Genomic DNA, 15,309 nt, shown 5'->3' on the forward strand with positions numbered 1-15,309 from the left:
GGCGTACTGCGCATGCCCCTAGAGGTAACACACTCCCCGGCCCGTCTGGCGTGGAGCCAATCGACCAGTAGTGACCGGCTTGGGCATTTTGCACCTTCTAAATACAGCGCCAGTTGGCGACCGCATGGTTACGTCATCGCTCGGAAACCCTGGCAGGTGAGTATTCTTAACAGACTTTTTTACAGTTGGGGAAGTTCTGAGAGGTTCGGTAACTTGGCTAAAGTCACGCGGCTAGGAAGGGGGCTGGGATTCAATTTCGATTCCAGCGCTTCGGTGCATCTCACCGAGCTGCCCTTCCGCGCGCCTCGGTAGATAACTACGCCGCGCATTCCCACACAGCTTTCAATAGGGAACCTGCTGACTCTGTTCAGAGTGTTGGGAAAATAAGTAAAGTTCTGCACCATAAGATGGCGACGGGACTAAAACAAGCTCTAGTTCCTAGCTTGGAGACTCCTTTTCCTAGGCTCTTCCTGCCCTGTTTGCAGCGCGGGAAAGCCACCACCAACGTGGAAAATGACGCTATAAATTACCCTTCCCACCTGCTTTTGGGGCTCAGATCTTTGGAGAAACTGTCTCCTTTGAGCCTGCAGATGTTAAATAAATCTCCAATCCAACAGGATCTCCGAGTGCCACTTGGTTTTTCCGCCAGCGTTCCAGCCTGGTTCCGTAACATATTTGGTTGGTTCCCTGACCAGGAAACCCAACTGCGCTGGCCCACTGTTGCCACTGGTTTGGGAGATGGGCGAGGCGGTGACGGAGCGAGGAATCGCAGAGGAGAAGGGGAGCCCTGCCTGATTTTCGGCAGTACCCTCAGTCGCCCAGGCTGGCCCTGCTCCGTCCTTCCTGCGGTACTCAGAGAGACCTGGTAGGTGAGGACCTGGACCCGATGTCGGAACCAGTAAGGCTGGGGCCCCAACCCAGTCAGGGCCATCCAAAAGGCTGGAAGGGGGACCTGATCACTCCCCGGAGACCTCAGTGGTTTCACAGGTAAAAAATTCTGTGGGAGAGAATGTAATAGCCTCTGGTATATGTGTGTGTGAATGTGCAGCTCAGCCAGGCTTGCCAGTCGGTTCGAATTTGTGGCTCCACAGATGGGCACCCTTAAGGTCCCCAAAAGTCCACGGAGTCTGAGTGGTGTCTTGGTGAAAGGCATCAGTCCAGGGCGGCATCGAATTAGACTCCCATTGTAAGTCACAAAGCTGAGCCCACCACGGCCAAGCCTTACCTAAAGTTTCCCTCCAGACCGCAACCAGTGGAGCATCTGTTTGGTCCTCTCATCTGAGAGGATAACCCCTTTTTTGTCTGTCTCTGCGACACCGAACACGAGAAAGGGATTAGTAATGGGGTCAAAACAGTAAGCCCAAGATTCTTGAGGTCCTGCTTAAAAACTTTAAGGGATTCTTTAAAAGGGATTCTCAGGCGACTATGGGATGAAAATGATACCCAGGAAGTTAAGAACCTTTGGTGAACTAGAATGGCCCACGTTCAATGTAGGATGGCCCCCAGAAGGGACATTAGATGCCCAGGTGCAGCGGGTTTGGCTAATAGTCACTGGGAACCCAGGTCACCCTGACCAATTTCCATATATCGACTCCTGGCTTGAAATTGCCTGAAATCCCCCACCTTGGGTGCGATTCATCCATAACAAGCAGAGTCAGGCAAAGGGTTTTAGCTGCCTCACCTGGAGACTCACCTGGAGAACCAAAGAAGCAGCCCACCGCTCCCCCGGTATTTGCGGGGGACCCAGAAGAAGGCCTTGTCTTTCCGCCACCTTATGACTCTCCGCCCCCTGCCCCCCACCTTGCCCTGGGGCTTAAAACTCCTCCTCCGTCGATCTCTCCTCCAGCCCGGATCTGCCATCCATCTCTCCTTACCCCCAGACCTGGAGAACCCTCTCTCACCAGGGCCAGCAGCCAGATTGCAACCCAGACCAGACCTGACGCCCTCCAAATGCCAGTAGGGGAGACGAGAGAACCTGAAAGACAGAATGAGGACGGAACAGTCCAGCCCAGCCGTTCCATGGTGTATTATCAGTCCTTCTCTATAACCGACCTTCTTAATTGGAAGCACAGCACTGCATCATACTCTGAAAAGCCACAAGCAGTGGTCGACTTGATGGAGTCCCTCTTCCAGACCCACCGACTGACTTGGGAAAATTGCCAACAGTTACTCCGTACCCTGTTTAATACAGAAGAAAGAAGGAGGAGGATGAGGGAAACGCGACAGTACCTAGAAGACCATGCACTGCCAGGCATCAGTGACCCTGCTGCCTGGGCTTGAGCTGCCGTGCCTGACATGGGACTTCACCACAGAAGAAGGACAGGCTCACATCCATTGGTACCAAGAGGATCTCCTTCAGGGAATTTGAGCTGGAGCCAAAAAGCCCATGAACATGACTAAAATAACATCAGTCACACAACAGCCTGGGGAGTCTCCCGGAGACTACCATGAAAGACTGTGTGAGGCATACTGTGTATACACCCTGTTTGATCCCGAGGCACCAGAAAGTCAACAAATGGTAAATACCTCCTTTGTGGCACAGGCTGCCCTAGACATCAGGAGAAAATTCCAAAAGTTAGAGGGCTTTGCCAGAATGAATATCACTCAGTTGATAGAGGTCGCCAATAAAGTTTCATGAACAGGGAAGTCACAGCTGAGAGAGAAGCTGAAAAAAGACTAAAGAAGAGGGCCACCCTTCTCGCAGCAGCACTGAAAGAAACGGAAACCACCAAAAGGGGGAAAGGCCAGAGCCCCCTTAGCAAAGACCAATGTGCCTACTGCAAGGAAAAGGGACACTGGAAGAATGAATGCCCGAATCAGAAGGGGCTCCCCAAACCCAGCCAATATTGAGAGCAACCCCGAGATGGGAACCTCATTGGTCTGGCTGAGCTAGAGTCAGACTGAAGGAGACCAGGCTCTTTCTGCCTTGGCCCCCATGAGCCCACGGTCAAAATGAAAGTAGGGGGCCAAACAATAACTTTCATGGTTGACACTGGGGCTGAACATTCAGTTATCACTTCCCCGGTAGCCCCTTTCAGCCAAAAGACAGCAACCATACTTGGGGCTACTGGGATGCGGGCAATACAACAACTTTCTGTCAGGCTCGACAATGTGAACGTGGGGCCACAAGGTCTGGCAGGAGTTCCTCTACTTGCCTGACTTCCTGATTCCCCTCCTGGGCCGAGATCTGCTCTCCACACTTGGGGCCCAAATAACTTTTGAACCCACTGGACACACTAAGCCTCCAATTAAACCTGAGGCAGAGGGAAACCCTGGTCCTGGCAATGACCATGCCAAGGGAAGAGGAGTAGAGACGTCTGTGCCCAGGCCCAACCCTGTAGTCCGTCAGAATTCAGGCTTGCATTCCCCTCTGTATGGGCCAAAGATAACCCGCCTGGACTAGCCCGGAATTGGGCCCCCATCGTTGATCTGATCCCTGGAGCCCAACCCCAAAGACAAAGGCAATATCCCCTTCCACTCGAGGCTAGAATGGGCATACAGGAGCACCTGATCAAGCTCAAAGAAACAGGTATTCTAATTGAACACCAATTGGCTTGGAATACCCCACTCTTGCCAGTCAAGAAGCCAGGAGAAGGATACCGGCCAGTACAGGATTTGAGGGCCATTAACAAAGTGACTTTCCTTACACCCAGTGGCCCTGAACCCGTACAGCCTCAGCCAAGTTCCAGGGTCAGCCAGATTTACATGCCTCGACCTAAAGGATGCTTTCTTCTGCCTCCGCCTGGCTCCTCAAAGTCAACCACTGTTCGCCTTTGAATGGACTGAACCCGTTACAGGCCACCAGATGCAGCTGACCTGGAAACTTCCCCAAGGCTTCAAGAACTCTCCCACTCTTTTTGGGGACGCACTGACTGCAGACCTCGCCAACTTTCCGAGGGAAATCATAGGATGTGTCCTCCTCCAATATGTAGATGATCTCCTCCTTGCCAACAACACCCAAGAGAACTGTGCAAGAGGCACAAAGGCTCTCCTGCAGCTCCTGTCCAACTCGGGGTACTGGGCCTCTTGGAAAAAGGCACAGATTTGTCAACAGCAGGTCCGATACTTAGGCTTCCTCCTCACAAAAGGAAAAAGAGAACTAGAACAGGAAAGGAAAAAGGTTATCACGTTACCACAGCCCCAAACAAAACAAGGCTTGTGTGAATTCTTAGGAGCTGCAGGGTTCTGTCGCATTTGAATTCCTAAGTTCTCAGCCATAGTGAGGCCCCTTTGACCAATTGGGAGAGCCATAGCGGGAGCTCCCCACCTGGACTGAGGAAGCGAGGGCCGCTTTCGCAGAAGTAAAGTTGGCTCTGGGACGAGCTCCAGCCCTGGGTTTACCTGACATAGGAAGACCTTTTAACCTCTTTGTATGTGAAAAAGACAAAATAGCCCTTGGAGTTCTCACTCAGAACATAGGGCCCTGGCAACGGCCAGTAGCCTACTTGTCGAAAAAGCTTGATTCTGTGGCCACAGGATGGCCACCATGTCTTAGGGCACTAGCAGCCACAGTCCTGCTCATCAAGGAGGCAGACAAACTCACCTTGGGACAAACACTTAATGTTAAGGTCCTGCACGTGGTCACGTCCCTCATGAACACCAAGGATATCGTTTCCTCTCCAACTCTTGGCTGACACAATATCAAGGGCATCTCTCCGAAAACCCAAGGGTCACTCTCGAAATAGTGAGGACACTGAATCCAGCCACTTTCCTCCCCACAGAAGAAGGGGAACCTGACGATGACTGTTCCGAAGTAATAGATGACGTCTATACTAGCCACCTGGACCTCCGAGACCAGGCTATAACAAGCCCAGATATCACCCTGTTTAGCGACGGGAGCAGCTATTTACAAGAGGGCACGCGAAAAGCAGGATATGCAGTAACCACAACTACCGTAGTTTTAGAAGCCAAGGCATCACCAGAAGGATGGTGGGCACAACAAGCTGAACTGTACACCCTGACCCGAGCCCTCATCTTTAGCAAAGACAAACGAGTCAACATCTATACTGACTCTCGGTATGCCTTTGCTACTGTGCATGTACACGGGGCCATATGTAAGGAAAGAGGCCTCCTTACTGCTGCAGGAAGAACTATTAAAAACGAGGAAGAAATACTAACCTTCTCAAGGCTGTATGGCTGCCAGACAAGGTAGCTATCCTGCACTGCAAGGGACACCAGAAAGAAAACAACGCCGTAACTCAAGGAAATTGCCTGGCCGACAAAGCACCCAGAGCGGTTGCCTGTGATGACCCAGGTGAAGCTCCCATCTACACTATGACTCTCGTACCCCCAAGGGAGGCCTTCCTGCTCCTTTACACAAGAGGAAAGAAGTTGGGCCTCGACAGAAGGGGGCACACTAAGCAAAAAGGGATGGTGGGTCATGCCAAACGGGCGCATCTTTGTCCTGTCATCTGTGGAAAAACACCTAGTCAAGGAATATCACCAACTCACGCACCTGGGAAAAACTGCACTAGAGGCCCTTCTCAAAAAGAACTACTATGCAGCCAGCTGCTGGCATTATGCCGAGCTGTCAGTGAATGATGTGTCATATGTGCCAAAAACAATGCCTGGTCTGCCCCATGGCCCCCACCTGGCATACAAAGGATGGGGGCCGCCCCTTTCGAAGACTTGGAGGTGGACTTCACAGATAGACAACCAAATAGAGGATTCAGTTATCTTGTAATAATCTGCACATATTCAGGATGGGTCAAAGCCTTCCTGACCAGGACGGAACGAAGTCGTGAGGTGGCCAAAGCTCTCCTACGGGAAGTTGTGCCTCGGTTTGGTCTGCCCTTAACCATAGGGCAGTGGTGACAATGGACCTGCATTTGTGGCAGACATTATACAAACCTTGATCAGGTCCCTCAACATTACCTGGAAACTGTACACTGCTTACCAACCCCAGTGCTCAGGAAAGGTAGAGCAGATGAATCGCACCCTCAAGGAAACCCTGGCTAAGTTCCACCAGGAAACTAATCTCCCATGGCCATATTTACCGCCACTGGCCTTCTTGCGTGCCCGATGCATGTCTGGGGCACTGGAATTCTCCCCCCTTCAAGTTACTATATGGGCGGCCTCCCCCACGTTTAGGAAAACTCCCAGGAGACCAACACCAGATTGGAGATAAGGAAATAAGGGAACAGCTTCAGGCCTTGGGGGCAGTCCTAAATAAGTTACAAAGATACACCACAGAGAGAGCTCCAATTTCTTTAGGGACCCCCGTTCATCCCTTTCTGCCAGGGGACTCTGTATGGGTCAAAGATTGGAAGAGGGAACCTCTTAAACCACTGTGGACTGGGCCCCATACCGTTATTCTAACTCCTACAGCCCTTAAAGTTTCAGGTATCACCCCATGGGTCCATCACTCCAGAGTTAAGAAGGCCAACTCAGAGGAACCCTCAACCTGGCAAAGTGATCCAGATCCAATCAACCCACTTAAACTGACCCTCAAAAAGACACTGGCCCCTGAGGTCTCCAGCCCTGCTCCAGCCACACCCCGGAAGCTGGCTGGCCTGCGCACGGCAGAAGCTTGAGGAATCAACGTGTGGACCGAGCCTAGGGGTTTGGATGCAACTCTCCCAGCCCTTACCCCTTACTGGTGTCATAGCCCTGATCTTGCTTCTTGCTGTTAGGCTAATAGAGACTGCATCAGCAAACTGGACAAAAGATGAATGTTGGGTCTCACATACCTCCTCTGAATGGGAGGACTATTAAGTATTGCCTGTATATTATGTTAACCTCTCTCACCCTCACGACTGCCACATACCCACCTTGCCCCCAGGATTGTTATAAGACAATAAGGACAGTAGCCCATGGTATCAGGAACGCAAGGGCATTCAGCTCCCTCACCTCCCTCCACAAAGATTGTTATAAGGGAAAGACACCCACCCTCTGCCAGTCGCCAGATGCCCAAGCACGTAAGTTTTGGACCATAGAAATAACCCAAAATAGCAGAAGCCCATGTAACAAACAGAGTCGCCAGAAAGGAAAGCGAGTCTGCTATACATATCTTCCCCAACTAGGGACATCGGACGGGGGAGGAGTGCAAGATAGGGCCCTTCAAAAGGTCATAAAGGATACCTGGACCAGGCTAATACAAGCCGTAAAGGCAACCACTCCCCAGCATCCTACCAGGGTTTAAACCTTTAAGCCCTTAATTAAGTGCTTACCAATTCCCAGCTCCCAACGCTGGGCCAACACTATAAGTCCTTCACAAAGTGAATAACCACACCCAAACCTGCTGGAGGTGCTTGCCTCTCAGCCGGAGGACTTACTTAGCCACTTCTATCCCCTTGGCCTGGGAAGCTCCTGACAATCTCACAACCAACACCACTTGTCTTGATTGGACCCTTGGCCACTGGGGTCCTTCTCACGAATGCTGATAATCTAACTTGTACAGTCCCTGAAGGTATGAACGGCACTTCCCTATGTGGGAGAAATATAACCTTAAAAAAGAATACAACCCTATGCTCAACCCCTGGGGTATTCTATCTGTGCTGCAATTCGGCCTATTGATGCTTGAAGGCCAACTGGACTCAGATGTGCTATTCCGTCTTCCTAATTCCGGAGATAACTGTATACACTGAAGATCATTTCCTAACAGCCGTTAGCCCCAAGTCCCAGGCTAAACGGGCAGTCCTTCTACCCGTCCTGATAGGAACAGGAATTGCAAGGGAATAGGACCTGGAATAGGAGGCATAGGTTCATCCGTAAGGCTATACCACAAACTATAGAGAACTAAATGAAGACATGGAACAGGTGGCAGACTCCCTGGTAACCTTGCAAAGCCAAATAAACTCCCTGGCAGCAGTGTCCCTCCAAAATAGGTGAGCCCTCGACCTCATTTCAGAAAAAGGAGGGACTTGTATCTTTCTGGGGGAGGAATGTTGCTATTTTATAAACCAGTCAGGAATAGTCACGACTAAGATTAAGGAACTCAAGGAAAGAATTCAACGTAGACAACAGGAAAATACCGGTCAGTGGAGAGGATGGGATCTCACAGACTGGGCATCCTGGCTCCCTGCCGTGGCAGGGCCCCTCCTTTCCATAATTCTACTTGTGACCATCAGCTCCTGTATACTGAGTACCTTGGTAATTTTATTGAAAACACTGTTGCCAAACTGCAGCACGTATCTTAGCCCTCCAGGGTACCAACCCCTAGAGCTAAAAGGTGATGCTTAATTAAAGATTTTTAAAAAGGAATCAAAGGTGGGGGGAGGGGGGTGCCTGGGTGGCTCCGTTGGTTAAGCATCCGACTTTGGCTTAGGTCATGATCTCGGTGTTTGTGAGTTCGAGCCCCGCGCCGGGCTCTATGCTAACAGCTCCGAGCCTGCTTCGGATTCTGTGTCTCCTCCTCTCTGCCCCTCCCCTGCTCATGCTCTGTCTGACTCTCTTAATAATAAATAAACATTTAAAAAAAAATTTTTTTAAGGCATCAAAGGGGGGAATGTTGGGAAAATAAGTAAAGTTCTGCACCATAAGATGGCCGACGGGACTAAAACAAGTTCTAGTTCCTAGCTTAGAAACTTCTCTTCTGGGTACTTCTGCCCTGTTTGCCACGCATGCGAAAGCCACCACCAGTGGAGAAGATGACGCTATTAATGACCCTTCCCATCTGCATTCAGGGCTCAGACCTTTGGAGAAACGGTCTCCTCTGAGCCTGCCGGTGTTAAATAAATCTCCAATCCGCCAAGATATCCCGAGTGCTGCTTGGTTTTTCCACCAGCATTCCAGCCTGGTTCTGTAACAACAATACCTGTCGTCACTATCGACTAGCACCACCTTTGCCTTTCCAAGCGCTTCCGGTATCAAAACTCAAGCTCCAGGAAACCTTCCGTGGTTCCCTGCAGTCTGTGTTAAGACCACTCCAGTGTGCTGCAGTTGCTTCTCTGTACTTAGCATGCTGCACTTAACGTAGTACCGGATGCAGTAGGTGCTCAATAAATGACCGGGCAACCTCAAGTCATTTTTTACTCGTTCATTCAACACTTAAATGCATATCTTTGAAGAGACTTCTCTACTCTTTTCCAGGCACTGTGCTAAGAGCTAAGTATCTGTGAAGAGGTGGTTTTAATGTCCCTGTATTAAAGGTAAGGAAACTGAGGCAGAGAGGCCCACAGCTACGGGAAGCCTAACTAGAGGCAAGGGCTCATACATAACAACCAGAGCTTCAGCTGACTCTGCAAAACACCTGGCTCTGGGCTGAAAGGAATTACCCAAGAACCTGGGTTGGCTTTTCCTAAACTGCAGAGAGGCTGGTAGGTTACTGGCCTGACTCCTGCATTCACTAAATATTTATTATGTACAGCGTGCATTGCTGCTAGCACCGAAAATGCAAAGATAAACATCACAAAATCTCTGCTCTCAAAGGATCTTCAGTCTGGTGGGAACAGGCATGTTTAATGACAATATAGCAAGATAAACGTTTTAATGGAGGCTTGTCCAATGGGGGTTGTAGTAAGGTGCACAGATTAAGTCCTGTTGCAGTGGGGTTAGAGCTGTGGAGATGGGGGCTGCCTAGTGGAGATGGTACTTGTACTTTATTTAGAGAATGAATCAAAGTTCTTTTTTATAATTTTTTAATTTTTGTTTTTTATAGATTTTTTTTAACATTTTACTTATTTTTGAGAGACAGAGGGAGACAGCACGCGAGCAGGGGAGGGGCAGATAGAGAGGGAGACACAGAATCCGAAGCAGGCTCCAGGCTCTGAGCTGTCAGCACAGAGCCCCACGCGGGGCTCAAACCCATGGATCATGAGATCATGACCTGAGCCGAAGTCGGATGCTTAACCGCCTGAGCCATCCAGATATCCCATGAATAAAAGTTCTTTAGGCAAAAAGACTAGAAGAGAAAGAGAGCAGACCCCGATGAAGGGAACTGTGTGCAAAAGTTTGTTAGGGACCTCCAGAGATTTATGTATAGCTTGAGCAACACAGTTCAGATAGAAGATTCTCAGGGAGTGACAGCACAAAGAAAGGTGAGCTTCTATACTTTGCAAAGGATCTCTTGAGAGAGTTCCCATATTATTGAGATAATGTAAATGGATGGGCATGGAACACTGTAAAGCTAGGAAATACAAGATAGTGTGAAAATTATCTCCATGACTGTTGTGTGCTTAGAATGTGACGGTAATGCAGTCAAAAGCCAAAGTCCTCCCCCAAAGACTTGCCCCTGTTTCAGTCCTCAAATACACCTTTTTTTTTTTTAAAGATTTTATTTTTAAGTACTCTCTATACCCAACATGGGGCTCAAACTTACAACCCCGAGATCAAGAGTCGCATGCTCCACCAATCAAGCCAGTCACGTGTCCCCTCATACACCTTCTAACCCAGTGGCTAACTTGCAGGTAGTGCTTGTCAGTTGGCCAACTTGGGAGCCATCATGACTCAAGGATCATAGCGTGAGGTCAGTACAGAGCCCCCAACCAGAAAAGTACCATGAGATTTTGTTAGCTTTTTTTTTTTTTAACTTTTTATTTTGAAATACTTACAGACATCATGAGAAGTTGCAAAAAAAGTACAAAGAAACCTGTGCCCCTTCTTCCGCTTTCCCCCATTGGTACTATATAATTATAGTACAATATCGAAATCAGGAAACTGATATCGGTGCTACGCACAAAAGTTTTTGAAGGCATCACGAACTTATCACAAAACTGAGTGAAGGCTGCTCAGACCCTCCATTATAAAAAAAAATCCTGGGGTGCCTGGGTGTCTCAGTCGGTTGAGCATCCGACTTTCGGCTCGGGTCGGGATCTCACAGTGCGTGAGTTCCAGCCCCATGTCGGGCCCTGTGCTGACAGCTCAGAGCCTGAAGCCTGCTTCAGATTCCATGTCTCCCTCTCTGCCCCTCCCCCACTAACGCCTTTGTCCCTCTCTCTCTCTCTGTCTTAAAAGTAAATAAACATTAAAATAAAAATTTTTAAAAATCCTTATTGGCCATGTTATTACAAAAGTTCTTGCTCATAGTTAAAAAAAATTTACAAATGGACAAACGACAATTTATAGGAAACATCAATACAACGTTTTTCACTATAAAAAGATGCTGATGCATAATTTTTAAAATATGCAAATTAAATTTGGCGATGAGTTACCATGTTTGCCTCTCAGATCAAAAAGTCTTGGGGCCGGGCGCCTGGGTGGCTCAGTCCTCTGTGAAGTGTCTGACTCTTGATTTCTACTCAGGTTATGATCCCAAGGTGGTGGGACCATCCCACCTTGTTCTCTGTGAGTGTGGAGCCTGCTTGAGATTCTCTCTCCCTCCACCCTTCCCCCTCTGGCCCTCACTCTCAAAAAAAAAAAAAAAAAAAAAAAAACCTTTACAGAAAGTCTGATAATATGCTGTGTTGATCTGTGATTGGGTAGCAGGCACTGGAAAACGTTGAGGCTGGAAGTAAATCAGTACAATCTTGTTGGAGGGCAATTTGAAAAGATCCAGCATTCTCCTTCTGGGAACTTATTATAATATGTACATGTGTGCACAATGACATATTTTCAGGGATATTCATTACGGTGATACTTATTGCAGTGAAAGGACAGAAATAGTCTCCATTCTGTTACTGGGAGACTGGCTCAAGCTACAGAAAGGAGTACTGGACAGCTGTAAAAATGGAGGAAGCTCTTTATGTCCTGACAGGTAACAAAACTCAAGATAGATTGTTAAAGACAAAAGTGAGGCTCAGAACAGTATGTGATGTTTGCTTCCATTTGCGTTTGAAAGAAGGTGGGGTACAGAGAATACATACACATATGTATCCGTGCATGTGCATAAAATAGCTCTGGAAATATACACAAGGGGTGGGAGGGTGGTTGTCACTGAGGAAGAGAACACTGGGAGACTAGTTTCAAAACATCTTGTTTTAAAATTATGAGCTATTTGTTATATTTATTTACCTTGCATTTGTTTTGAAAGAAATAGGGGTGCCTGGGTGGCTCAGTCGGTTGAGTGTCCCACTCTTGATATCGCCTCGGGTCATAGTCTCACTGTTGTGGGATCCAGCCCTGCATCAGGTTCCACACTGTGGGCTCCAGACTGAGCTTGGAACTGTTTGGGATTCTCTCCCTTTTTCTCTTGGGATTCTCTCTCTCTCTCTCTCCCCCCCCCCCCCAACTGGGCATGCCAGTGCCCTCTCTCTCTCAAAATAAACAAACATTTAAAAAAGAAAAAAAAAAGAAACCCTACTTGAATACTTCCTCCAATCTCATTTTCTTCCCTTCCTCCCCAGAGGTAACCACTATTCCTGAATTTGGTGTTTATCTTCCTCTTGAATGTTTTGAAACATAGTATATCTTACACAGTATGATATACTGTGTATGTATGTATGTGTATGTGTGTGTATGTATGTATCCATACATATATATGTATCCATAAACAGAATGTCACATTGTTTTGAATTGCTTTGCATGTTGGACTTTTCATTCTACAGTGTGCTTTTTTTCACATAAAACTGTTTAAAATATTTATGCATGTTGGGCACCTGGCTGGCTCAGTCGGTGGAACATGTGACTCTTGGTCTCAGGGTGTAGAGATTACTTAAAACTAAAATCTTTAGGGGCGCCTGGGTGGCGCAGTCGGTTAAGCATCCGACTTCAGCCAGGTCACGATCTCATGGTCCGTGAGTTCGAGCCCCGCGTCAGGCTCTGGGCTGATGGCTCGGAGCCTGGAGCCTGTTTCCGATTCTGTGTCTCCCTCTCTCTCTGCCCCTCCCCCGTTCATGCTCTGTCTCTCTCTGTCCCGAAAATAAATAAAAACGTTGAAAAAAATTAAAAAAAAAAACAAACTAAAATCTTTAGGGATGCCTGGGTGGCGCAGTCGGTTAAGCGTCCGACTTCAGCCAGGTCACGACCTCGCGGTCCGTGAGTTCGAGCCCTGCGTCGGGCTCTGGGCTGACGGCTCAGAGCCTGGAGCCTGTTTCCGATTCTGTGTCTCCCTCTTTCTCTGCCCCTCCCCCGTTCATGCTCTGTCTCTCTCTGTCCCAAAAGTAAATAAACATTGAAAAAAAAATTAAAAAAAAAAAAAAAACTAAAATCTTTAAAATATTTACCCATGTTGATATATACAGCTCTTATCCATTCATTTAAGCCACTGTATAGTATTCCACTGCTTGAATATATCTAGTTGATCCATTCCTTTGTTGACAGGCATTTAGATAATTTCCCAGTTTTCCAAATAGTGCTCCAATTCACATCTTATAAATGTCTCTTTGTATGTTTGTGGGAAAGTTTCAGTAGGCCAGTAAGCATCAAACATTTTTGCCACATACTCTTAGAAGTAAAAATAATTCACCATGCATTTCTAATGTATGAATGTGTATTTATTTATGAATTATATATGTGAACCACTATAACAAATTAGTGTGTCCATGATAAGACATAAAACATATAAAAGGGGGGACTGAAAAGCGAAGGAAGGGGCTCCTGACTGGCTCAGTCCATAGAGCATGCCACTCTTGATCTCAGAGTCGTGAGTTTGAGCCCCACATTGGGAATAGAGATTACTTAAAAAAAAAAAAAAAAAAGTGAACTAAATAACATATTACAAATATCTTACATATTGCAAAAATCTGTAGTCAAAATAAGGTTGCATATGCTTCATTACTTTGCCCACTTCTTTTTTTCTTTTCTTTTTTTTTTTTATGTTTATTTATTTTTGAGAGAGAGAGAGAGACAGTGCGAGCAGGGCAGGGGCAGAGAGAGAGGGAGACACAGAATTGGAAGCAGGCTCCAGGCTTGAGCTGTCAGCACAGAGCCTGACGTGGGGCTCAAACCCATGAACCGTGAGATCATGACCTGAGCTGAAGTCGGACGCCCAGGTGCCCCACCACCTTAACTGTTTTTGACTGTACAGTTCAGTAGTGCTAAGGATTCATTACTGGCAAGAATTTCTCTTGAACTTCAGTGATTTTTTTCACTTGTTGGCCAGCTGCCTCCCTCTCAATGCTGGTTGGATTTTCATTGAACCTGAGTGTTTGTACTTGGAGCATTCACTTGTGAGTAATCTAAATCTTGCTCCTTTGAACCAATTTTGTTAAATCCTGTGTCCACTTTGGAGGGTTAGGAAAAGCAAATCCAGATAGCATAATCTGGATTATGTTTTAATGTTTAATCCATCTATCTGGTCATATGTAAACTACATAGAATATGAACATACAAACACACCACAGAGCTGAAAGAAAACACACAATACCCCTCCAGATATGAAGCTTCCACTTCCCCTTCCCCAGGTAACTCACCTGACTTACTACATAACCAAGGTGTGTGACAAGAGAGGCCCCGGGGAGGGCACCAGTGTCAATCGATTTACGACAGGTTAGCAAAGCTTACTTATGTTTATTCTTTTAGCTAAAAAATAAATTTAGGGGCACCTGGGTGGCTCATTCGGTTAAGCGTCTGACTTCGGTTCAGGTCATGATCTCGCTGTTTGTGGGGTTGAGCCCCGCATCGGGCTCTGTGCTGAACGCTCGGAGCCTCGAGCCTGTTTCGGATTCTGTGTCTCTGTCTCTGCTTCTCCCCACTCATGCGCGCGCGCTCTCTCTCTCTCTCTCTCTCTTAAAAACAAACATTACAAAAACTTTTTAAATAAATTTAATTCTAATGTCTCCTTCCAGCAGCTCTGTGATTATCTTGTGCTGGGGGGGGTACACACCTCTCTCTGGAGACTAGGATATACCTAGAAACAATTGCTGGGTCGAACGGCACATACAATATTGGATGTCTTGAAATTGCTCTCCTAAGGTTTTGTTCCAGGTTATATTCCCACCCTTTCCTCACTTTTTTTAAAAAAGAATTTAGTATAGTGTTTCACACAGTAGGTTTTAAAAAAAAATTTTTTTAATGTGTATTTATTTATTTTTGAGAGGGACAGAGAAAGTGCAGGGGATGGGGCAGAAAGAGAGACAGAATCCCAAGCAGGCTCTGAGCTGTCAGCACAGAGCCCGACACGGGACTTGAACTCCCAAACCACTAGATCACCACCTGAGCCAAAATCAAAAGCCAGATGCTTAACCAACTGAGTGCCCATGCCCCCCTCCTCCTCACATTTTTGTTAAAACTTGGTTTTGTCATAATTTTTCCAGTCAAAAGGGTGTGAAATGGCATCTGTTTAATTTGCATTTTCCTAATTACTAGTGAGTTTGAGCATTTTTTATATGTTTATTATCCGTTAAATTTTCCTCATTTTTGAATTGCCTATTTATATCTCTTGTAGACTTTTCTGTTGGATTGTCTTTTCCATACTGATTTGTAAGAGTCTATTTTTCTTTTCTTTTTTTTTTTCTATTTCATCATTTTCTATTCTTTATTCTTTCTGACCAC

At 47.1% G+C, this 15,309-nt stretch overlaps 1 long non-coding RNA gene across 1 annotated transcript; it reads left to right on the top strand.

Moving 5' to 3' along the window:
- The first annotated feature begins 10 nt into the window (after window positions 1-10).
- LOC116737750 lies at window positions 11-9,632 on the top strand. The gene is made up of 3 exons (XR_004342875.1): window positions 11-156; window positions 696-987; window positions 6,337-9,632. It is a non-coding gene; the product is annotated as an uncharacterized LOC116737750 (long non-coding RNA).
- The last annotated feature ends 5,677 nt before the right edge of the window (window positions 9,633-15,309 follow it).

This window comes from Lynx canadensis, chromosome E1 (genome assembly GCF_007474595.2).
Source record: "Lynx canadensis isolate LIC74 chromosome E1, mLynCan4.pri.v2, whole genome shotgun sequence".
Lineage (NCBI taxonomy): Eukaryota > Metazoa > Chordata > Mammalia > Carnivora > Felidae > Lynx > Lynx canadensis.